The sequence below is a fragment of the Gorilla gorilla genome, chromosome 2 (assembly GCF_029281585.2).
Source record: "Gorilla gorilla gorilla isolate KB3781 chromosome 2, NHGRI_mGorGor1-v2.1_pri, whole genome shotgun sequence".
Classification (NCBI taxonomy): Eukaryota; Metazoa; Chordata; class Mammalia; order Primates; family Hominidae; genus Gorilla; species Gorilla gorilla.
Window position 1 is genome coordinate 63,912,468 of NC_086017.1, and position 25,468 is coordinate 63,937,935.

The 25,468-nt window shown below is 42.6% G+C and overlaps 1 long non-coding RNA gene and 1 pseudogene across 1 annotated transcript in view; one reads left to right on the plus strand and one right to left on the minus strand.

The window, feature by feature from the left end:
- Positions 1 to 8,507: 8,507 nt before the first annotated feature.
- LOC101145037 (calcium-binding tyrosine phosphorylation-regulated protein-like) lies at positions 8,508 to 14,371 on the minus strand (annotated as a pseudogene).
- A 453-nt stretch (positions 14,372 to 14,824) lies between these two features.
- The window catches only part of LOC129532594 (uncharacterized), a 38,795-nt gene continuing 28,151 nt past the window's right edge, over positions 14,825 to 25,468 (plus strand). Inside the window, exons 1-2 of the long non-coding RNA XR_008678360.2 lie at positions 14,825 to 16,399; positions 17,397 to 17,622. This is a non-coding gene — a long non-coding RNA (uncharacterized lncRNA). The remainder of the gene's footprint in view (positions 16,400 to 17,396; positions 17,623 to 25,468) is intronic.

Here is a 25,468-nt window from a genome sequence, read left to right on the forward strand (position 1 = left end):
GAGAACAGGCTTTTACACTGACCTGTGAGTTTCCTTCCAACCAGGAGAGCCCATGATTCTAGTAATTAGTTTTTCCCCTTTGAATGTTCATTAGATAATTATGCTAATTGAGATAAATTTCTACTGAGTGAGGTATAATTTCAAGTTGAACAGTATTTTTTATCTTTAGCATCATTGTGTGAGATGCAGAGTTTGCTGTGGACTTGGGCCTATACTGTACTTTGTTTATAACTGTGATTTTTACAAGGACAGAGCGAGGAGGAACACATTCTTCCCTGAGGTAGGTTATGGGTGACATGAATATGGCCCACTAACTGGTATATTAAGTACTGATTTCAGGGGTCCCATGAATCTTCTTAGGCTTGCCACACTGAGACAGAGTATCAGCTAGGCAGAACCTCCTGTTACACCCCTGATGTTTTATGCCCAATAGGATAGCAGCAACCCTGTGTGGATCAGGGTATCAAGAAGAGAAGGGTGAATACAGCTGATTAAAAGAAATTGCTCTATTTCTCTCCAAATGAGAAATTTCTCATGGGTTCTAGTGTTCATGGCAAACATGATCTCTCATCTAAAGTCTCTGAAAGCTTCTTGGACAAAATTCTTAATTTCCTACCGTCACTTAGTAAAAAGAAGGAAAGGACTTGGAACAGACACCGTTTGGCCATTCGCTTTCCTCTCCTCTTTCTACACTGCTACTACCTGTGTAGTCACAGCAGTTCAGTTTGTATTAGAAAACCCTATGCCCTACTCACAGTGATTGCAGGTGGGACCAGAAGTGTTCATCTGACCCATCAGATTCTTTCCTCAGGGAATTTGGAGTTGGGACATGGAGGAGCTAATCAGTTTCTGCTGGATGTCTGGTCATTCTAAACAGTGTGGGTTGCCACCTTCTACCACGGGCTCAGAGAAACCTAAAGGAGACGTGCAAAAGGAGACCATGTGGCCAAAGAGAGAGCCAAAGGCCTTGTCCACCTGCATCCAGCCACGCTATCAGTCCCTGGGCCCAGCTTCCTCCAAGACCCCTGAACATTTCCTAACTTTCTATTCTGTGCCATACCTCAGAGTCCACCCTGCAAGGCCACCCTATTTTGTTTAAGCTGGCTTGCATGGAATTTTGTTTTTTTATAGGAAATCGAGAGAGAGCTCATCCTTATAAGGGCCTAACAGGAAGTTAATATGAATTTTAAAAAGAACTGTATTGTTTTTTCCACATACAAAATGATAAAAATGCTCACTGCTACGAAAAAAAGAGCATAAAAATGTATGTCTTAGGACGTGAAAATTGCCACAATAATCCTCCTTAGAGAAAATAGCTCTGGATAGTTTAGGGGTGAGAGCAATGAGTGAACACAAACAGGCATGAACCAGCCTTTCCTGGGCTCTGACCAGGGGCCACACGTTGTTCAAAGCACTCTAGCGGAATTAATTCCTTTAATCCTTACTATCAGGCCATGGTGTGGGATGAGTACCACCCTCCATCTAAGGATAAGGAAACTTAGACACAAAGAGGTTGAAGGGGGAGGCAGGATTTGAATCCAAGCAGTCAGGCTCTAAGCCTGGGCTCTTAACCGCCATGCTATACGAACTCTCGTTTTATTAGGCTGCTGCAAAAGTAATTGCAGTTTTTGCCGTTGAAAGTATTGGCAAGTAATGCTCCCTTATTTGTTGCCTATTGCTATGTAATGAATTACCATGAACTTACTGACAAACTCATACACATCTATTATCTTACAGGGGCCAGACACCACTTAGCTGCATCCTTTGCTTCAGGCTATTTCACAGGTCAGTAATCAAGGAATCAGCCAAGGCTGGAGACTCATCTGAGATCCCATTGAGGAAGGATTCACTTCCAAATTCACAAAGTTGTTGGTGGGATTTGGTTTCTTGTGGGCTCTTAAACTGAAGACCTCAGTTCCTTATGACTGTCAGTTAGAGGCCACCCTCCATTTCTTTTTATGTGGGACACTTCATAGGGCAGCTCTACACACAGTAACTTGCTTCCTTCCAGCCAGCTAGGGACAGAGTGTGCCAGCAAGATGCAAACTCTGTCTGAAGGAACCAATCACACTGTGCTATCCCACCACTTTGCCATGTTCTGTAGGTTAAAAGCAAGTCACTAGGCCAGCCCACAGTCAGGGGAGGAAATTACACATGAATGGGCCAGGGCACATTGAACATCATTCTTGGGATCTGTTCACCACACCCCTACTTATCCTTTTAACTTTTATGCTTTTTAGAGACAGGGTCTCACTCTGTTGCCCAGGCTGGAGTGCAGTTGCACCGTAAGAGCTCACTGCAACCTCAAACTCCTGGGCTCAAGCAATCTTCCTGCATTGACCTCCTAAAGTGCTGGGATTATGGGTGTGAACCACTGCATCCAGCTAATCTATTTTATCTTTTGTAGAGACAGGGGTCTTTCTATGTTGCCCAGGCTGGTCTTGAATTCCTGGCCTCAAGAGATCCTCCTGCCTCAGACTCCCAAAGTGCTGGGATTACAGGCGTGAACCACTGCACCCACCCAGCTTTTACGTTTTTGACAGCTCTCTGGTAAGGGGACCGCCACATGGCACCTTGAACTGGAGACAGCCAGGCTCACAGGGCACAGTTGGCCTGACCCACCCACCCTGATGTCAGAGGAGAAGCTGGGCCTAAGGGAGAAAGCATGGGTCTGCTTATCTCCTCTTGCCTACTTTCCTGCTGGAGAAGAGAAGCCCAGGAAAGGGACTGAGAGATGGTGTGAGCCCCTGCTATGCCTGGAATAGGCAATGTGAGACCTAGGAGGCCTCGTGCACTTCCCCCACCTCCCTGCCCTCTAGGACACATGGTGCAGGGCAAGGCAGCTCTCCTGGGGAGGCTGAGTGAGGAATGGAAGGAGGTGTGGGGCTTTGCTGCAAGTCTCCTCCTGGAGAGGAGAGAATTCTCCCTGACCCTTATCCTACAGAGAGTTTTGCACCTTACTTCTGTCACTAGACCAAATATATTTGGACATCTTTCTATGTCAGAGCATAGGGATCCAATCCATTCTGTTTAGTAACCGCTTATGACTCCACTGCTTGGGTGGCCTGATGGATCCTGATCCCTAAGCACTCTGAGGCCTACCCACTGCTTTTGTAGTGCATCAGTTCTGGTGGACCCTCAGAATTGCCCCATTGTGCTGGGTCATTGTGGAAGTGTGTGCTCTAAACATAAACCTCCTAAAAATAGTCTTTCTGAGTTTGGTGCTTGTGTATCTCTCAGTGAATGTCTGCCAACTGGGGCTGCAAGGCTTCCATTAACAAGAATCTCTGAGCAGGTCCTGGAGCCTCTGAAGGAAGTGGAGTCAAGCCTCTGCCACTCCTTCCAGGGCTGAGGAGTGCTCTGCATTTGAAAAGGCGGGTGTGTGATACCCTGGATGACATCCCTGTATGAGCTCATCTTCCAGGAATGAAAAGGAGGTGTTCTTTGCCTTCAGGCTGGTGAGACTTTTGCCCTGTACACTTGCTTCTGTTGCACACTCAGTTGGCTCTTTCACTGTGCACACTACAATTAGTGAAGTCTGTTTCGTGCCTGCCACTCCAGGAACAGGCTTTAGACGGTCTTTCATGCCCCCTTTGCTTTATTCAGGGTTTTCATAAATAATCTTTCTTCTCGCTTACCTTTTGTTTTCACCTACAATATCTGAAACCACGTAGAACGTTGCCTGCATACAGCTCAGCATCCTTGCACGGCTCCCCTGTTTAGTTAAAGTGGTTATAGTTTTAGCCTATTTATTAGTAAGTAGTTGTAATTTACTGAGGTGTTGGTGTGCAGCAGGCCTTATGCTAAGCGCTTTGTTGGAAAAAGCTCCTGGAAGCTTCACCACAGACTGCTCTTTGAGATATTTTTGTCAGCCCCGTTTTACAGAGGAGGAAACCAAGGCTGAGAAAGTGACACGCTCAAGGTCATTGAGCTGGAAAGTGGTTGCATCTGAATCTATGCCAGCTTAGAAAACCTCCATTTTTAAGCCCTCTGCCATGCAGAATTTTTGCCTCACCCCCTCTGTAGGTTCACTGTGGGTCCCCGTAAGAACAAGGTTATTCAGCTTCTCAGGAGGACAAGGAGAAATTGGAGAGCCTCCAGGGAAGGCCCTGGAAAGTGATTAAGAGGATAAGAGTGAGGCTGGTGAGAAAGATTAGAGGAATAAGAGAAATTTAATCTGGAGAAATAAATCCTAGGGGTGATATTAATGGCATTCTACTGATATCTTCATGAAAATAAATTAAAATATTTTTAAAAACAGGAGCCAGTCTACTAGTTTTATTACACGATGTGAAAGGAATGATTTGACTATAATTTATTTAATTAGTTTAGCAAATATATAGTATACAGCTACCATAGCCAGACTACAGAGTGAACAAGACAGGTGAGGACCCTCCTCTGGCAGAACTTACATTTTGGTGGCAGGGGTGGAAGAAGGAGGGAAGAGATGCAGACAGGATAAATGAGGAAAGGTTATTCAAATGGGATCATTCCAGTCAGTGATATGTGCTGTGACAACACCATGGCAGGAAGATGGGCAAGCCAGTAACTGTAGGTGGCCTTCTCCCAGAAGGGGGCATTTGAATGGAGACCTTAAAGGCATGTGAAGCTCTGGGGACAGAGTGGTCCAGGCAGAGGGACCTTGAAGTAGGAACAAGTTTGGCAAATACAAGAAACAGAAAGCAGAAGGGTGAGGCTGGGTGGCAATCTGGTAGGAGACCAAGCCAGAGCCTCACCATGCAGGGCCATAGAAAGCCACCAGGCAGAGCAGCTCTCCAGCTATGGGGGCAGGGATAATCCACTGATGGGCTGTAGGAGATCAGAGGGAGAGGTGTCTGTGTGAGAGATGCTGTGGCAGCATGGACGGGGGTGTCTGGGCCTTTGGGTCTGTCTTGTGTCAATATCACAGTGGGGAAATCGACGTGGATTCGATATTGGGGTGGGGAGAGGTGAGAGTAAAAACACTCAGGGATGACCATCAGGTTTTTGAAAAGAAGAATCAACCATTTTGTTGTCATTTTACTAGACAGTGTTTTAAGAATACCTTCCTTGAGGGTTATTAAGCTAATACTCCCAAGCCATCCATTTATGTGACATTTGGGTCTCTGCATGTTTTCTTAGGGAGAGGATCCAACCTCTCTTCTGTTTCCTGGAAGGGAAAACCTCCCCCACACCACCTCCCAGCCACAGAAAGGTTGAGTTTGACCTAGACCAAATTCTCCCCACTCCACCTCATTTTGCAAGAAAGGAAACTGAGGCTGTGACAGTAGGTTACAGAAGGTCACACCACATCTTGTTCTTGGCAGAGTCCTAGGTCTCCTGACTCCCCAGTCAGGGCTGTCTCTGCTATACGAGCTGTGCAGGGAGGCAGAGAGTTGAACAGACATTGATTCCGTCCCTCCTAACCCGGATGAAAACAAGGACTCTTTCTATTTAGAGGTCAGTTCTCTGAGTTGGTGGCCTCAGCTCTCAGTGTCTTGTTTGCCTAATAGAAATTTAAGCACGTCTGTTACTAAGAACGGTCACCAGTATTTGAGTGCTTATGAAATGCAAGGAAGATCCAGGTGTGACTGGAATTGAAATGAGGCAGGAGTGAGGTATGTGTGTGGATCTATTTTGGGGTGCAAATCATCAAGGTTTACGGCCCGTGGGAGGGTGGTGAGCTCCTCCAGGAAGTGTTCCCGTAACTGTTTTCTCAGTAAGCCCTGAATTATAGCCTATCAGACAGGATCCTGAACAGAAATCTCTGTCATCCCAGTAATACCATGAGGTGCCTTTTAAAACCAGGAGTCAGTCGTAAGGTAACCAACCCAAAGTGGAATGAATATATGTTTGTTTCTCAGTTTTCACTTTCCACACTTCAGGCACACTTTTATGGCTCAGTTTCTGAAGGCCAGCAAAAGGAAACAGAAGGAAATAAAGACACGCCTTTTAAAAAGCTGGTATTATGAAGAGGAAACCATAATGTTCCTGAAAGTGTGGATAGATACAATGCAGACCTCCTCTAAGAAATATCCAAATGAGATTTTAAAAACTTTATAATGACCTTTTGTGTAGCCTGGCAAAAGCAAATGCAAAACATGATGAATGTGTTACACTTATAATGCCCCTTGCCCAGAAGCTTAATTCAATGTGGAGGGAATTCAGACAGTATCCGTGGCCATGTTCCTTGAGGAATCACTGAATGCCTCAAGACCTGAGGCCAATTTTTGTGATATAGCATACTTCTAGACAAAGCTAAACTGATAGAATTCCCAGGACACAGAAATGCCTTCTCAACCAAACTTACTTTTCAGATGTACTTTTCTGGGGTTGAAGCAGGTGGTTTGTCTCAAAGAGGCCTCTGTTTAAAGGAATGTTTGCTCTTTGGGAAATGCTATCACTGGCAGCCTTGAATCACATTATCAAGTTGGTTGGCTGATTGAGAGCTTGGCAAAGATCTGAGGCAATGAGTCATGCAACAAAGTGAAGTTTTGATGAGTTAAGGAAGGGAAGGACCATCCCGAATTTGGGGGGCTGTCTGGGGTGGGGGAGCCTCTGCTGTGCACAGCCCTGGGGTGGCTATTGGTGTTGGAAACCAAGCTAGTCTCCTGATCTGGTCCTACTGAGACAGGTCAAGGCCTTGACTTTGCAAACAGCTTGCTTTCCTTAGAAAGGACCTGGAAACATGGAGTCAGACAGTTTGTTTAACACTTTAGTCATGGTATGCACTTTTGGCCTGAGGACTGAGAGTTAGTGTCTTATTCAAATGGCGAGTTGAGGTCTCCTGCTAGATGGTAGTCTACCAGGCACAGGCTTGCAAAGGACCTAGAATTTGGTCACCTCCAAGAATGGAGCCACTTCCTCCTATGAAGAAGTGATTATTCTTGTTTAAGACCTGGAGAGAAGCTAGTATATCTCAATTTTCAGCTTAGCTAGCCAAGTTCTAGCAGGAACCCTGGTAATCGAATCAGCAAAGTACATTCTGGGGGTAAAATGTTTACTATACAAAGGTTAATTCACCTCTGCAAAGAGATACTTCCTCACCCTCAGAGCTTCTACAGATTTCTGTGGAAGTATTTTTGGGTTTAGTGCCCTGACCATAAAAAAGTTGGGAAAATATATTATACTCTTGGGCCCAAGAGTAACTATCAGTCACTCCTGGAAAACTCTAGGTATCACTGGTATTACGGTAGGAAATAATAAGAAGAGAGTAGGAATTGAATACTTGTTGAATATTGTGGTTGGGGAGAGGAGTAAATTGAGGCTCAGAGAGCTTAATTCTTTGTTCAATCTAGAAGGAGATAGAACTAGGATTTGAATTCAGGGCTATCTGGCTATAAAACCCGCCACATTTCTACTATTCCATGCTTGATAAGAGCAAGATTCCGTAAGCTGGTAGTTGGAAGGAGTTTCTGGTATCTGCAGAGAGGGAATGCCTCTTCATTCCTTTTTGAGACTTTTAGTTAAATCCATATGCTTTACATCAGTGTCAAGTGATCTGGGAAAGGCCCTTTTTTTCTTACTTTTGCATCTGTTCAATTAAAGAGTGGAACCAGATCACCTCTCAGGACGCTGCTGGCCCTGACTTAATGTTTGACCAGAGTAGAGCCAGTGGGCAATTCTGGCTGTGTATTTGAGATGGATTGCGTTTGCCTTTGTATCAGAGATAAGCCAGGTGGCCACAAATCTGTTTCCTCTTCCTAGGCACATGGCTAAATTGTATTTCCCGGCCCCCTTGCATCTGTGTGGGCCTTGTGACTAAGTTCTCACCAGTGAATGCAAGGGCAGATTGCTGGGTCATTTCAAGGCCAAGGCAGCTGAGAGCAGTTATGCTTCATCCAGTTCACTTTGCCCCTTCCACAACAACCTTGGAGACTATGTGATGTGGGTAATAGCATTCCCAAGATGGAAGAGGCTTGGTTTCCTGAGTCAGTGCTGGTGGAGAGCTGCCAAGGGAGCTGCCCAACCAGAACATCTCTGCATTTGACTTTGCACGAGTGAAAAATACAACTGATTGTTGAGTCATGCTATGGATACGTGGGATTGCTTGTTATAGTAGCTAATGTTAAGCGCCCTAATACAGGCATCCAGTGTCCATTCCCTCATTCCTTTTTCTGAAAGAAACAGCATCATTTTCAGTCCATATGCTCCAGAGGATTTACAATCATCTCTCAGCATCCATGGGGGATTTGTTCCAGGACCCCCACAAATGCCAAAATCCGTGGGTGCTCAACTCCCTGATATAACCTGGTGTAGTATTTGCACATAACCTACGCACATCCTCCCATATACTTTAAATCATTTCTAGATTATTTATAATACCTAACACAATGCCTACACATCACTTCATTTGTGTGGATTCATTCTAGTACTTGTTGCGCGGCAAATTCAAGTTTTGCTTTTTGAACCTTTGTAGAATATATATATTTTTTGTACTTGTGTGAAGTTTATTGATATGTTACACTTGGTGGCAGACTCCTCCCTGAATGTTTGTTGACCCAAACAGCGTCATTTCTGGATCAGTTTTAAGTTTCTGCTTTGCGAACTTTGTGAGCACGAGTCACAGTTATCTCCCAAGCAATACTGTAACTTCCAAAGGGAGCACATTTGTCACCAGATCCTGAACTTTTTAAAGCTACACCTTCTACTAAGAAAGCAACAGAAAGAAAAACAAGGCTTTCTGGCCTGGGGACATCTTGTCCACTTGTAGCAAGATGAGCATTCTGGGGGCTTAAGGTAAGTTTCTGGAATTTCTCATCTGCAGGAACAACAATGGGCACTTATACTGCAGCATATCTCTTCAAAACTTCTGACTTTGAAACAACAGCATGTCCAGAAAGAGGTTTCCATTCCTTTGCTTTCTGAGCATTTGAGCCTACTAAGATAAAAGGTGGGGCACAGGTCTTACTATCTTCGATCATCTTGTAAGTTGGAGATCATCTTGTAAGTTGGTGGATGCTGCAGAAACTGTGGATCCTTAGGATTAGATAGACAGAGTTGCTTGGGGAAAAGGCCCAGGTGCAGGTGGCAGTGATGGGTGACTTTGTTGATTCTTATCAGTTAGACAATAAGGTGTCCACATGTTAGAATATCGTCATGGTTGTCCTGCTTCACTTGCTGCCATTGCTAATATCTGAGAAGCAAACCGAGCTGTGTCAGCTGGGACATAGGCAAACTCTGGTGAAACAGATGTTGGAGATGGTTATGAGGGTGGGGTAGTAGTCTTAGGGGTGGCTGGTTTGGAAGAAAGATCACGAACTGCTTCAGTTTGCTCAGTGCCTAGCTCAGCATAAATGGATGGAAACTGGGTGGTTTTGTCACTACATCCTGTTCCGGTTACATTGTCTTTGTAGATTTTTCCATCTGTGTAGGCACTTTAGATTCTGTTCCCTCTGACCACTTCATCCAGAGAAGTAGTCCCTTCTCTCTACATAATAAGCTCTTTAAAATAAACTGCTGCAAACTGGGTCATGTTTGATGGGTTGGTTTTGAGAACGGCTCTGCTAATTTTCCTGAGCAGAGTCTTGAGGCCATAGGGTACGGCAAGTCTGGGCTTTGAAGAAATTATTTTGGCAGGATATCTGTAACTCAGCTTCTTTCCAGCTGTGCTCTTTAAGAGCTTCCTTGTTGCCCCCTTGCTGGAATATTTTTTAAACAAATATTTTAGATCTGCAGTTGATTGAATCCATGTATGCAGAACCGCGGATATGGAGGGCTGACTGTATGAGTACTATGAGCCTGGCCAATCAGAGCATTGCATGTCCCCCACCCTTAGCCACAGAGATTGGCTTAGCAATGGGCATTTGAGCCAAGCAGGGCCTTTGGGGAAGGCTCTGTTCTACTGGCTTTGAAGCTATGATGAAGAATGCAGCTGCTGGGCACCACCACATGAAGAGAGCCTGCCTGAGGGTGGCCGCAGAAGAGAACAGACAAGAGACAGAAAGTGAGATTGGAATAATCTGCTGGCATTGTGTAAGCCCCTAGGTTCAATCACACTGGAAGCCAGATCTACCCTGGATATTTCAGTCACCAGAGCAAATAAATTCTCTCTTATTTTTGATTAAGTCATTTTGGGTTGTTTTTTTTCCTTTTGTCACTTGTTGCCAAAAGGGTATTAAATTACATAGGCAGTAAAGATGAGGAAGGTTTGAATAGAAACAAAACGAAAGTAGCTGCAGGTTCAATGGCATGCTCAGTATCATGAGCTCCTTTTGGAGTCAATTTTCTATTTTTTATAAGTCATCAATTTTTATCCACCAAATTTCAGAATGAGTGAATGAATAAAGGCCATGAAGGCCAGTGCCATGAGGAGAGTGAGCTATGCTTCAGCCAAAATACAAGAGTAGTTGGTGAAGGGTCTTTGGGGTACAACATCACCTGATCTATAGTTACATGTTATTTTCTATATAATATTTGAAAACATGATGTATTAGAACAAATTATTACAACTCTAACTTACATAATGAGTATGTATCACAGTATGGGATGTACAAATAAATGCAATACTCATAAAGTACTTGATGGATTTCTTTGACAATCAGCAGTGGTCTAGCTTGAATTCTTCCTGAACGCTGAGGCTCAATTATCATTGCAGGAATCATTGTGCTATTATAGTTAGGCTCAGTTTGGAAGCTTTAGTAATTGTTAAGAGAAGAAAAACAACCTTCATAAAACAGAAAATAGTATGTGCATTTCAATATTGAGTTTTCCTTGGTTCATACAAATTGGCATCCTTCTTTACTCAGCCAAATTCAGAATGAATGATTGAATGAATAAATGAATGAATAACAAAGTTACATAATTTACAACCAAAAACCCAATTCTAGTTGGTTGAACAATAAGAGAGTAATAGCCCCATGAAGTTGAGAAGTCCAGAAGACCAGAAGTCAGATCCAGATAGTGAGATGAGGTCCTCCAAGACCCTCAGATTTTCTTCAGGGAGCAGCGTCTTCATCTGCGGGCTTCACATAGTCCTGGCAGACCAGCTTATCTTTAGCAGCAACAAGATGGCTGCAGAGTTCCAGGCTATAACATCATTGCAACACATTCTCCAGGTTTAGAGAGAGGGTCTTCTTGCACTAGTTTTTGCAGAGGATGAGAAATCTTTCCTTGCTGGAAGGATTCAGTGATGCCCCCTCATCCCCTCGTGTGTCACTGGCCAATCCCTAGAGCCAGAGGGTCGGGAGATACTGGTTGGCTAAAGCTGATCAGGGCCTACACATTGTTGGGGGTTTCAACGTCACCTAAATCACATGGTTAGGTAGGGAGGAGGGATGGTTTCCCAAAGGAAATATGGGGACATTGTTCCCAGGAAGAGGGTGAATCAATGATGGGCAGCAGATAACAAGATGTCTTCTACAAACAGGAAGTGTATTTGCTGCAGTAACCTTGAATGTATTTCGATAGCACCTCTTTGAAGAGCCATTTGCTTCATTCTGATACATTGAATGGTCTCTAAAGGTCACAGAAAATCTGCAGTAAATGTTATTGAAAGGAAGGAAGGTAAAGAAAGAAAGAAAGACTGTTGGTAAAAGTAACACTAGTTTCACTAGCAAGTTCTCATATTTCAGTGGCTTAACACAACAGAAGTTTAATTCTGTTCTCCTCTCACGTGCTGGTCTGTCAGGTTTTTCACACTCTGAGTCTGAGACCCGGGTTTCTTCTGTCTTGTGCCTCAGCCAAAGGCTCCATAATATTTCACTTTCCAGGCCATAGATGGGGAAAAAGAGGGGAACATAACCTTTAGGAGGTTTTGGGAGGCCACACATAGAAGTGATACACATCACTTCTGCTTACCTTCTACCGGGCAGAACCCAGTCACAGCGCTACTTGTGACTTAACTGCAAGGGAAGCTGGGAAATGCAGTCCAGCTGAGTGTTCAGGAAAACAAAAACAAAGTCTGTGAGAAAGGAACACAATCAGCCAGGCGCGGCGGCTCATGCCTGTAATCTCAGCACTTGGGACGCTAAGGAGGGCAGATCACCTGATGGAAGTTCAAGACCAGCCTGGCTAACATGGTCAAACCCTGTCTCTATTAAAAATACAAAATTAGTTGGGCATGGTGGCATGTGCCTATAATTCCAGCTACTCAGGAGGCTGAGGCAGGAGAATCACTTGAACCTGGAAGGCTAAAGTTGCAGTGAGCAGGGATTGTGCAACTTCACAGAGTGAGACTCTGCCTCAAAAAAATAAATAAATAAAATTAAATTTAAAAAAGAAAAAGAAAGGAACACAATTAAAGAAATTCCATTCCCCTGGTGCATTTGCTGGCAAAGAAAATGTTTTTCTAAATCAAAATGTATTACTAAGACAATAGGTGAGAATAGCTGCAGATTACATTGCATAAGTGTGTTAACTCTATTTAAAACTTAAAAAAAGGCCAGGTACAGTGGCTCATGCCTGTAATACCAGCACTTTGGGAGGCCAAGGCAGGTGGATCACGTGAGGCCAGAAGTTTGAGTCCAACCTGGCCAACATAGTGAAACCCCGTCTCCACTAAAAAAACAAAAATTCGCTGGGCATGGTGGCACAAACCTGTAATCCCAGGGCTGCAGTGAGCTGAGATTACTCCACTGCATTCTGTCCTGGGTGACAGAGTAAGACTCTGTCTCAAAAACAAACAAACAAAATACTTAAAAGAAATCTGTATGGAACTGACATAGGCATACACAAATGGCAATTTCACATAGTTTGACTTAATAACAATTTGACATAAAATCTAGGAAATGGTGAAGCTGAAAACATATTGGGAACATCTCCTATTGAATTTCTGGGATCTTTATTTTGGAAAAACTTTCTGAGGTCTAATTTACATATGAGAAAATCCTGGCATTTTAGGTGTATAGTTTAATAGGTTTTGACAATCTTACTCAAGCTTTGATAGGGAAAATGTACAGGGAAGTAAGTCTATACTACCACTATACAAAAGGGGTTGTTGAAGGAATGCCTGGAAACATCTCTAAAACAATTTCTCTTTCTTTGAGCTAATTAACAGTGAAAAAAGAATTTTGTCCAAGTCAGATTATTGCTTCAGTTTGCTTAACAAGGACAGATGTGACTTCAGCCTTTGAATAGAATGAATATACATAACAGGTTTCTGATAAACCACATTTGCAGTGGTCAAGAGTCTGGGCTTTGGCATCATACTGATCTGGGTTGGGTTCTTTCTCTGTCACTTGGGCATTCTGAGGTTCAGTTTTCTCTTCCGCAAAATGGGACTGATAGCATGCTAGCACTTGACAGGGTTCATATAAAGATTAAAAGAGATAGTACAGGAAAACAGTACAATGACTAGCTCATAGTAAGTGTTCAATACACATTAGCTGCTGTTATTATTATCACCCATTAGAAAAATACCCATTCTTTGAGAAACTCTGGTTTTGTACAGTATATGCCACTGAAAGGCTCCTGAAGACATCATGCTCAGCTTGACTTCTTCATCTTTTTTTATTCACCATCCCATTATTTTTTTATAAGATATTTTGAATTCCCTGTGGAAGCAAGAACCATAGTAACAAGCTTTCAGCGTCATTTTGCTTTTGAGATAATCATTAATGGAGTTATTTTGATACTTTTTTTTTTTAAAACAAGACAGCCTTGAGCTGTAACTACAAATGCCTTTTCAAAATCCCCTGATTTATTTTTCTGTTCATCTGAACTCTTGTATCTTCATTTTCAGATGTTCTTGATGAATGGATAATGTTGTCTTTAGATGTTCTCAACCATCCTGGGCACATGAAAACCCACCCGATGGCTCTCATCAAGTGGAAAAGAAGAGGAAATCCGAGCAAAAAGATATTACAGACTCGTCTTCCTGAGACACGTGCACCTGCTAAGGGAGTAGCATTAAGGAAATCTACAAAGTCAGCCTCTGATTATCAAGGTTCTTCCTTAAGGAGAAAAGGAAAAAAGCAAAAGCAAAATAACACATTTACTTCAAAGAACTCCTGTCTGATTGAGCGAAGGAAAAGTAGCCTCATTGCTTTGATCCTTTCACTGAGCAAAACAACATGAAAAGCGAAAACAAGGCTCAAAATATGGGCTTTTGTTGAGCGCATCATTAGGAGTGTTTATTGGCTGCTGCAAACACACATCCCAGCTCCAGAGCACGCAGTAAGGTTTGCTCAATGACAGCATGAGAGCAAGCCTCACTAGCTTCCCTAGGGAAGGCAGGGCAGTTGATTCTGAGTTTCACTCCTTTTCCAAGAGAGGGAGGAGGGACCTTAAGTTTCAAACCTCCTTGGCTCCTGGTGAGTTCAGGCTTTAGAAATACACTTGGATTATTATTTAAGGCCTTGGTTTGTTTACCCTTGATAAACACTGTCTGATTCTTTTCTTCCCTTTGAAGAGAAAAGCTCTTGAATAAGCTGATGAAAAAGGCTTTTTGCATATCAGCTTTTTCAAAACAATGCTGTAATAAGTGCAAACAAATCAGGATACAATGAATTATATTTCCTCTTTAAAATACAAAGTTTAATGAATTTAAGATGATGGGGAAGTGTTTTTGTGAAAGTGCTTTTCAAATCCAGAATACTGGGAGGTAGTTAGTACACTAAAAGTATGGACCGAATTTGCCTTCCTATACTTCAGGACAGTATTTATCAACTGGTGTGTGTGGCCTCAGTCCTTCAGAGGTGACCTGTCACATTTTGATGAATGCATAAAGTTAATTTGTTTTACACTGAGGACACTCCCAACATAGCACTGAGCAGACAGAATGTGATGCTGAGCGGCACTGTCACCGTCTGCTACAAGGAGGTAAAAGGCATAATTTAATAGTAAGCTGGCACCAAAGAAAGATTTCATAATTTGGGAAATGTGCAAACACTTTGCTTCATGAGCACATAAGAGAGTGTAGCCAGGTAGGAAGCAGGCCCATACAGCAGCTCTGCTGGAAACTCCACAAAGGTGGAAGCCCAGGGTTTCTCCTAGCACTTGGAGCCCATGGCCCCACATGGGGCTAGTCAACAACAAATCGTTGTTCCATAAATGAATGAATGAATGAACCTGTCACATAGTGGCAAAGGGTGACCAAGGGGCTTGACTCTGGATGAAATCTGTCAAACTAGACCAGAAAACCAAAGGCTAAGAACCTTTGTTTTGAGCAGGAGAAAACCCTGTCTTTTCGACAGTCTTTTCTTATGTTGTATGTATTTTCTTGCTTTGCCTCCTGTCCTGGCCTGGAAGCTCACTGAGGGCAGAGTGCTCATCTTAACTCTTCTCTTTTTTTGAGACAGAGTCTTGCTCTGTTGCCCAGGCTGGAGTGCAGAGGTGCAATCTCGGCTCACTGCAATCTCTGCCTCCCAGGTTGAAGTGATTCTCCTGCCTCAGCCTCCCATGCAGCTGGGATTACAGACATGTGCCATCATGCCCAGCTAATTTTTGTATTTTAGTAGAGACAAGGTTTCACCATGTTGGTCAGGCTGCTCTCAAACTCTTGGCCTCAGGTGATCCACCCGCCTCGGCCTCAAAAAGTGCTGGGATTACAGGCATGAGACACTGCGCCCAGCTACTTGTTTTAACTCTTTTGGTCTTTTTCTTCTTTTAGAGGGCATTGTGCATGGCATGAGATGCTAAATGATGCTGAACCCATGAAAGAATCCAGACTGTCATCTTCATCACCATCATTATCACCATCATATTCACCTTTGTCATCATTTTTATCATTTTCCTTCATCATCAACCTTCATTATCTTCATCATCTTTTTCTTCCCCTTTGTTGATTTCATTTTCCCTCGGAATAGTGTTGTGCTGATTTCTAAGTACTTTCACGGGTATGATTCTGTGGCGGTATACACTTGTGCTCTCTAGCTGACCGGGTTAGGATTTTCCTTGTAGTCAGCATCAGCATCAGCCCCTCTTCTTGGGCACCTGCTACTGGTTCTGCTTGTTCTCCTGATTCTCCAGGCACATCTTTAGGAATAGGCAGCTTTAGGTGCAGTGAGGAAACATAAGCTAGTATTTATTATAGTAAAAGAGAAATTCGTTAAATCACTAGGCAAAAATCAATAATTCAAACAAAGAAAAAGGGACTAAAAGCAAAGTTGCATTGCTTTCAGTAATGTAAAGTACTCTGCTTTGACCCTATTTTGGCCAGTGTTCTTAGTGAAGAATGCGCCAGTTCTTAAATATCACATGACTTCCTTATTAGTCTTAACAAAATAACAAAGAACTGTGCATATGAGAATGGTTAGAGCAGCCTTTTCATCTTACTGATATCAATACAAATAAAGAGATATTTTGCTGCAACAGGTCCTGGCTTCAAAAAGAGCCATAAATGCCTGGTTTTTTTTTTTAATCATTTCTGACTCTTGGTTTTCAGAGCATTTGATCTCTCTTCTTTCTCTCTCTGGCATCCTCTATCACAAGCATGAAGTGGAGATTCGTGGAGCCCTCGAGCCAGTTCTTTGGTTTTCAGGTAACTCTTTTAGATAAACTTGAATGAATAAATTCATGTAACTTGACAATTTACTCATTTAAAGAGACAGAACTACTTTGAGACTTGTCTGAAACGAACAATGTTTCGGGCCTTTTAAAAGAAAAATCATCCCAGAACCACACCCTACCACCACCACCATGTGGACTTCTGCTATTTGAATTATGATATTACTTAAATGCATATTGCAGAAAAGTGGATATAAACTTCTTATGTTTGTAGTTCTTATAAAACCGTAAAACAGAAAACTAATTTATAGGTTAAAGTCAAACAATAAAACAAATGCAATTAAAGTTAACTGCATTAACTTTAGAAAGATATGGTTTGTGAAGGATATGGTTTTTTGGAAGTAAATCACTGCTTGAAACAAGATGCTGGCCATCTTGGCTTTTTGTGAACTCCTTTGGTACAAATGCAGTATTTCAGAGTTATGGCCAACTCAGTTCTTCACTCACTAGCCTTTGACAAAGTGGTACCATTGGCACCAACATAAAGTAAACACAAATGCAAACTTGGGCTTTGCCTTGTGTAGGCTGGCCATCCAGGTGGTACAGAATATGCTTACATCAATTTAGTTTATCATCAACATGAAAACGTCAAATTAAAAACTCTCCTTAGAGAGCTCAAAGGTACCTGTAAACTCATCCCAGTAACATAGTAAATATGGATTTAGAGTTAAACGATTGAACTCAAGCTTATAATGAAAATGTTTTGATTATAACACAGTGATCTTTACATGTTGTAAGGATGATTTTGTACTTTTTTCTAAGGAGTCCATTTAACTTAGTTATAATTTACCAAATGGAATGGATGTTTCAACAGGAGTATAAAAGGCTTTGAAGGAATTCAAAATCTCTTTTCCCTTTTTTTTTTTCTATACAATCAGTATGGCCTTAGTTACACTGCAGTAACAAATAACCCTTGAATCCTAGTGTCTTAACCTAACAAAAGTATATTTCTCCACTGCTGGTTGGGACAGGGCCTCTGCTCCTGTGGTCACCTGAGGACTGACTCAAGCTGATGGAAGCCTTGACATGTGCTCCCACCATCTCCCTGGCAAGTGAAGAAGGTGTGATGACTCATGGCTTGGCTCTCTAAAGTTCAACCTTCTATATACAAACCATCGGTCACAGACAGTTATATGGCCACCCTAATTTCAAAAGAGAGAAGTACAATCCCACCATGTGCTCACAGAGGGGAGAACTGTAAGTATTTGTGAAGAGCCCAAGTGCCCACCAGCCCTTCCTTAATCCTCCCTCACTTGGTACAATAGCAGGACTCTCAGGGAAAGGTACTGCCTCCGATGTCTCTGTTGGGTTGTCTGCCTGCCTTACCTCTTTAAAAATACTCCTGCTATCTTAGAGAGCAAATGGGTAATACAAAATAAGAAGTTATTTTTATTCCTTTTAGAAAACAAAAGGAAGAAGTACGTAGTTGAGCAAAGGTTGAATAAAAATCACAAATTTTGTGTTTAGAGGTAATTAATAAAAATAATATTATCTTCCTTCCTGGAGTAAAACTCATCTGAAACGGCTCTGATAGCAAAAAGGTTAGCTTTGGAATTTGAATCCCATGGTGGATATTGGTTAGCAAACAAGGCCTCCAAACCTTTTAGGGGTATTTGGTAATTATTACTCTTTTGGTGACTGTAGTTATTGAGGAAAAAAACCTATGAGTATCTTGTATTTTCACTTCTATATTTTAAGTGGCAGTGGGATCAAGGATAATTGTGCGTGTAGTTTGTATTTAAATAAGGCATGTGAGTGGAAATATCACTGAATTTGCCTCTCAGAAATCAGTCCTCAATCGCGATGTTGAAATGTGCATTAAAAGCACCTCATGCTATGATAATTAAATGTTATGTTTTCCAGAGATGCTAAATAACATCTCCTGAGGGTCTCAATATTTGCAAGTACCTCTATTTTATATGACAAAACTTTAAAAAATGAGCAATAGTAACTTTTATAAATTGAGGATTTAAAATGAAAATTAGACATACTCATTCTCTCAAGATATTTTATTCTACTACATGACCAATGATAAATCTTTAAGTCTCTGGATACAGTACATAAAAACTGGAAATGTTTTTCTTTCACCAATAGATTGCACCAAATATGCTACTTTTTTGCTTTCATTTGGCCATTATGTTTTTAAAAAGTCAAAGTGACTTCTTTTGTGATAGGTAGTATAAATTTAGATAGAAAACAATTATGGTCTTTGATGTCTATTAAAAAAGTAAAGCATGTTCACTGTAGGAAAATCAGGAAGTACTGAAGAATATAAAGAACCAAATAAAGCAGAGGTTAAAAAATAATAACTAGTAATAATCCTACTACCTAAGAGCAATCACTTAACTTAGTGTTTTTCTTACCAGTCTTTTTAAAAATGTGTGTGTGTGTATGTGTGTGTGTGTGTGTACAGTTGGGATCATATGCAGGGAATTTCATTTTCTACATTTTTCATTTAACATTAGAATGTTTTGGGTGGTGGTGGTGATGAGGAATGTACCAGGCCCTGTTTTATAACGTTTTTCTTAGAATTATGCAACTTCCTCCCAAATTTCAGAAGACTGTTCTTCTTGGAATAAAAGCAACAACAACCCTTACCCACAAGGACGTGCCCCATGGGATGCTATTGGAAGCAAGTATCATAAATCCTGACTCAAATTAAACAATAAGGAAATTTATTATTCCACGTTATTAGGCATCCAGAGGTAATTCAGGCTTCAGCAGTTGCTTGATATAGTGGCACAATATCTTCAAGGACCAAGGTCCTTCCCATATTGCCTCTCCACTGTCCACCCGATTGGCTTTGTCCCTGGGTTGATGGCAGCAATTAGGTCAATGGGCTTCCTTATGGATGCCTAGAGGGAAACAGAAAGGTATCTCCCTCAAGTACAGCATGAAAGTCCTCCTGTCACTTGGGGGTCCCATTGGTCCAGTTTAGGTTACATTCCTGCCTGGGCACCATTAGCAGTTGTCTTGTGCAGTGCTTAAACCTGGGATCCAGAAGGACTGGCCTCAATCTATTGGAACCCTCCCTGGAGCTGAGGGTGGTGCCATCTTTTCCTGCATCACAAAGCTGTATGGGGAAGGGCTGACTACCTCCACAAAGTTGGAATTCTTTTGGTGGGAATGGATGTGATGCGAATGGGTATCCAACATCATCCAGTAAAAGGGCCCCTTACAATGTCTCTCCTGCCTACCCTCTCCACTTCTCCAGTCTCACCTTGCACTGTGGTCCCCCACCTCTTTGGCTCCAGCTTCTACAGGTTATGTTCTCAACCTCAGGGCCTCTTGTCCATGCTGCTCCCTCTTCCTGGGATGCTCTTGCCTCCTCTCCTCTCATTTCCTAGTTAATTCCTACCCATCCTTCAAATGTTAGCTGAGCTCCCCTGTCCCCTGATGAGGTCAAATCTCTTATTCCTCTTCCTTTCTGGCACTTGGTAGTGTTCAGTCTTTACTTAATTGCGTCTTTCTTGACTAAGGTTTCTTTGTTTTCCGCTAATTCTAGCCTCCCTTAGGGTGGAAATTACCTCACCATTTTATTTCCTGTGCCTAACACAGTGCCTGAAATATGTAAGGTGCACAACACATAACTTGTGAATAAAATATGACTGAAATTAATTTTAAGCAGAAGTTAGCCGCCAGCATAAAAAGATGAAATTTAATGTTCAAAATCTAAATTTAGTATTTACCCTTGTTTATTTCAAGTATTATCCTATAGGGGAACAGGGATGGCATTTCAAAGCTGACTCTACTAGGGAGGCTCTGAGAATGTGGAGACCAGGGGAGACGAGTATGTGGTAATTGTAAGTTTGCCATACCGTGTGGTTAGGTGGTAACTTACCACCCTATTGTGCCAGATCTCATGGGATTGATTGCTTGTTTATAGGGGCAAATAATAGCCTGGTGCCCCCCTCCTTTTCTTATTTTGTCACCTTAAGAAGGTGAATCCCCTTTTTCTCAGTGAGAATGGGATAATTTTGGATGCGAATTATGAGAGAAATGAGAATATAGTCAAGGTGTGAAGTTTCTCCTGGGTAATATTTTTGTTTCATTTAATGAGAAAATATAGATATTCTGTTAAGAAATCAAATAGTTTATATATTTTAAACCTTCTATATTTTGAAGATTTATTGAAGAATACTGTTAACATGCTAATAACTTATGAGGCTTCGCAGAATTGATATTAAACTTCTACCTATAAAGATATTAATACAGGCCAGGCACAGTGGCTCACGCCTGTAATCCCAGCACTTTGGGAGGCCGAGGTAGGCAGATCACTTAAGGTAAGGAGTTCGAGACCAGCCTGGCCAACATGGTGAAACCTCATCTCTACTAAAAATGCAAAAATTAGCCAGATGTGGTGGCACGTGCCTGTAATCCCAGATACTTGGGAGACTGAGGCAGGAGAATCACTTGAACCCGGGAGGCAGAGGTTGCAGTGAGCTGATTGTGCCACTGCACTCCAGCCTGTGTGATAAGACTCCGTCTCAAAAAAAAAAAAAACAAAAGTTACTAATACAAATGGTCATGGAGGGAGAATATAGAGAAGATCAATTTTGTACAGAAAAACCATTGGTTAGCATTTTTTTTCTTTTGGATTTCTTTTTATTATTATTATTATACTTTAAGTTCTAGGGTACATGTGCACAATGTGCAGGTTTGTTACGTATGTATACATGTGCCATGTTGGTGTGCTGCACCCGTTAACTTGTCATTTACAATAGGTATACATTTTCCTATACCCTTAAGTCTAAGGATGTAGAAAACAGTCTTTGTTTATATTATGTTAATGTCTGCCTACTAGCTCATTGTCTGAGCATGCTCTGTCTAACCTGAAATTGACATTTCATTCTCCCCACCTGTTGCTACTATGAATAATGCTCAGGTGACCATCTCACACATAAATTTCGGCATAAATCCTCATTCCAGGTTATGTCCTCCGGACAGATTTCCAGAAATAGAATTACTGGGATGTCCACTTTTAACGTCCAGCTTCAAAAGCCTTCTGTGCATTCAGTATTTGAAAAATGTGTTGGCTTATCACGATTCTGAAATTGGAGAAGACTAGGCAGAGGAGATGAGGTGTCCAGCTCAGGGCACTGCACTGGCTCACCCACGATAAGGGGCACTCTGCAGGTGTGCCAGGGATGTGGGCATTGTGATCTGCCCAGACATGCAGATTGTCAGAGAGATGGCTGCATTCGTGGGCAAGTTTCTTGCTTAGACCCCAGAGTGTGAGAACTCTGAGGGGAACCCAGGTGAAGTCCATGTCAGCAGCTCACCTTTAAATATTAGACTTGGAATGTGATCAATCAGCAAGCCACAAGGGAGGAAGTATAAATAAAACATGTGCCTTGCAAAGAGGGCAAAGCTGCAATTTGCCAAGTGCACTATAATTGCTTCTGGTTAATTATCTCAGTGGTGAGCTGGGAGCACCAAAGGCAAACACTTACATCCACATTGTGGATAAAAATAATGCCACTTCTTGGATGATCCTAATTTCGGCTGTCAAGATGTGGACAATGCGCATCCAGTTCCTTTGGATAGTAAGAGATGGATAATGATTTCAGATAGCTCCAGTTTTTGGATCATCAATTTTTATCATCATTATAATTACTTATAATAATAAAGTAACATAATTATTAATAATAACCACTAATAATTACAATAATATTTACTGAATGCAGTCATTGGGCTAAGCACCTCCCATGCATTAGCTCACTGGATGCCCACAATGACCCTAAGAGGCAGTATTACTTTCATGATTTTCTTTTTGTTTTTTTGTGTTTTTTTTTGAGACGGAGTCTCACTCTGTCACCCAGGTTGGAGTGCAATGGCGCGATCTTGGCTCACTGTAACCTCCACCTCCTGGGTTCAAGCAATTCTCCTGCCTCAGCCTCCCGAGTGGCTGGGATTACAGGAGTCTGTGCCACCATGCCCAGCTAATTTTTGTATTTTTAGTAGAGATGGGGTTTCACCATGTTGGCCAGGCTGGTCTTGAACTCCTGACCTCGAGTGATCCGCCCACTTCAGCCTCCCAAAGTGCTGGGATTACAGCCGTGAGCCACTGTGCCTGGCTGTACTTTCATGATTTTCAGATTTGGGAACTGAAGCTTAGAGAGAGTAAGTGACTTGTCCAAGGTCACACAGCTGATATGGATTCCCAGTTGTTATGTTAGGATCCAGAGATTTCTCTTAGCCACTGTAGCAGACACTGCTGGTGCCCCACCTACATAGCAGATCTAGGAAGGACCCCTTTTACCATTCAGTGTGCCCATCCCCCAACTGCTAGAGGTGTTGCTGTTAATAGCTCACACCTGAAACCTTTTCTGTTGCCCTTCAGAGATTAGAGCAACTTTACCTGGAAGTGCCTAGGGGTAACAGTCAACTTCTATCCTGGAGCAGCAAAAAGCTAATAAACAGATGGTGCAGAAGCATAAAAGCCCAGCTCCCTTGTTTAAGGTGGCTCAAGTTCTGTGATACAGTGTGGTTCTGGAGCTCCCTGCAGGATCACACTGTGGCCACACGTCACCTAAACTACATCCTTGCCTAATTTCTTTTTCCCTAGCCTACTTTCCCCCCCCATGCCATCTCCCCTGAGATCACTCACTTAGTAAGTGACAAATCCCCTCTCCTGCTCTACTTCTAGGGAGCCTGACTGAAGATAAACACTATGCCAAGTTAATTTCTGGTATGTTGTCTGATTTGCTGAAGGAATCCTTCCCACTGAAGCAGTGTTGCCTTGCCTTGTCTCTGTGACTCTGGATACACTTTAGAGCCTTATGTGCCTTCTCTGCAAGATGAAAGAGCTAGATTGGATGGTCCTTAGGCTTCTAGTCCTGGAAGCTGCTGAAGTTTCCACTCTCTAAAATCCATAGTTTTGCGGCTGTGCCAAAAAAGGGACATTTGTCTTGGTAATGTGCCTCTGGTAGGAAGGCCCCCAGAGAGTGTGAACTTACTTTTCTCCTCTCTCTCCATCCCTACTACAGGGGATTCCTGAAGGGACTGGAGTCCACTGGAGCTTGTGAGTGTGAGTGTATGTGACTCAATGGGCTGGAATATTCCATTAATTCTGAAATGTCTTTAGGAGAAAATGGCATTCCTGAGGTTAGGCAGTGAGGGCAGCATCCTCCAGCGCAGGAAAGTTACTGTTTGGGATGGGGTAGGGGTAGGCATTCCATGTCTAGAACAGGTCAGATGAGTGGAGCTAATGGATCTTCGGATTTATTAAGGGGGAGATCACTGGTGACTTTGACAAGAGTGGATTCATTGGAATTCACTCTGACTGGAATGCGTTAAATAGAGAATAATGGCAGTGAGGTCTCACAGTTGGCAGCAGTCCTGGAGACTTTCTGACCGTGGTGACTTTCTGATCATGGTAGTGGTTGCATGGCTTCGAGGTCAACAGTTATAATGCAAGTTTCCAGATCAGGCAGTGCTTCCTTGTCATAGGAGAAGCAGCAGTCTTTGGTGGTCCATTTCTGCCATTCTAGAAAACTTAAGGTAGAGTCATTTTCTTCAAGTCTCTGATAATGCTGGAAGCTACCTATCTATTACTCTGAAATAAGCCCCTTCTGCTTAAAGTTGTTAAAGTATATTCTATATTTTACAACTGAACTCTTACGGGCCTACTTTAGATAGTAGAATTGAAGATGCTCTATAAACACAAAACAGTACCCTCAGCATAAGCCTCTGGTTGACTAGGCCAGGCGTGGTGGCTCACACCTGTAATCCCAGCACTTTGGGAGGCCAAGGCAGGCGGATCACAAGGTCAAGAGACTGAGACCATCCTGGCCAACATGGTGAAACCCCGTCTCTACTAAAAATACAAAAATTAGCTGGGCATGGTGGCACGTGCCTGTAGTCCCAGCTACTTGGGAGGTTGAGGGAGCAGAATCACTTGAACCCAGGAGATGGAGGTTGCAGTGAGCCAAGATCGCACCACTGCACTCCAGCCTGGCGACAGAGAGAGACTCCATCTCAAAAAAAAAAAAAAAAAAGAATATTCCAAGAGCAGCTCTTCTTAAGTACCCACTGTGTGTGTACCAGGCATTGTCTCAAGTCCTCAAATAGAGAGTAGCCATGATTGTCCCCACTGCATAGACAAGGAAATTACAGCACAGAGAAGCTGTTTCTTTTTTTTAAGGTCACACACCTGGAAAGCAGCAGAACCAGGTCTTGAACCAGGTCTGTCAGATGGCCAGTCCACCATGCTGCCTCATTGGGTAGGGACTGCTCTATCCAGGACACAAGATCTGAACAAGTTCCTAATTACAGAAAAGTGTTTTGTGTGTGTGTGTGTGTGTGTGTGTGTGTGTGTGTGTGTGCTAAGAAATATCTCTGGGGATAGTTCTGCCTCTTAAAACTTTAGTAAAATTGGAGTAACTTTAGTATATGGAAGGTTAGACATGCTTCTGTTTTGACCATCATATCAAATCACAAAGATTCCTAAATGGTAAGGATTTGAAGGTAAGAGGAGAAGGGCTATTGGAATCCTGAACTCCCAGTAATACAGATAAAAACAGAGGGTCATTTTAGCAAAATAGAGAAGGGCTTGGGAGCTGCCATCAAAGAGGCTGAGCTTGGATATACCGAGGGGTGATGTAATGCATCCTCAGATAAGGATTTAAGTCAGAAGCAGAAAAAGAACAAAGGAATTGTGGCTAAGCAAAGAAGTGAGAGTTGGAAGGGCAGAAGAGCCTCATCCCTAGGAAGGTACACTATACAAGAGGCCGCTGTCCTAGCACAGAAGCAAGAAGAGTCCAGCAGATCTCAGGACCTGCTGTGGCATTAGTGGGAGAGGAGGAGAGAAGCCGACGAAGAAGCTCTAAGGAAAGGTAAGCAAAATAACGAAACAGAGACAGACACCAAGAAGAAAGGCATGTGAGATATGGCTGAGCTTTAACTGGCTCCCCTCAGCCTTTTTTCTGTCAGACAAACATGTGATTCTGACCCATCTGTTTTGGTGCCACAGCCTTTTGCTCTCCAACTATCCCTGGATCTGATTGTTATCAGCCTAATCCTAACACAGCCTCGAGGCCTG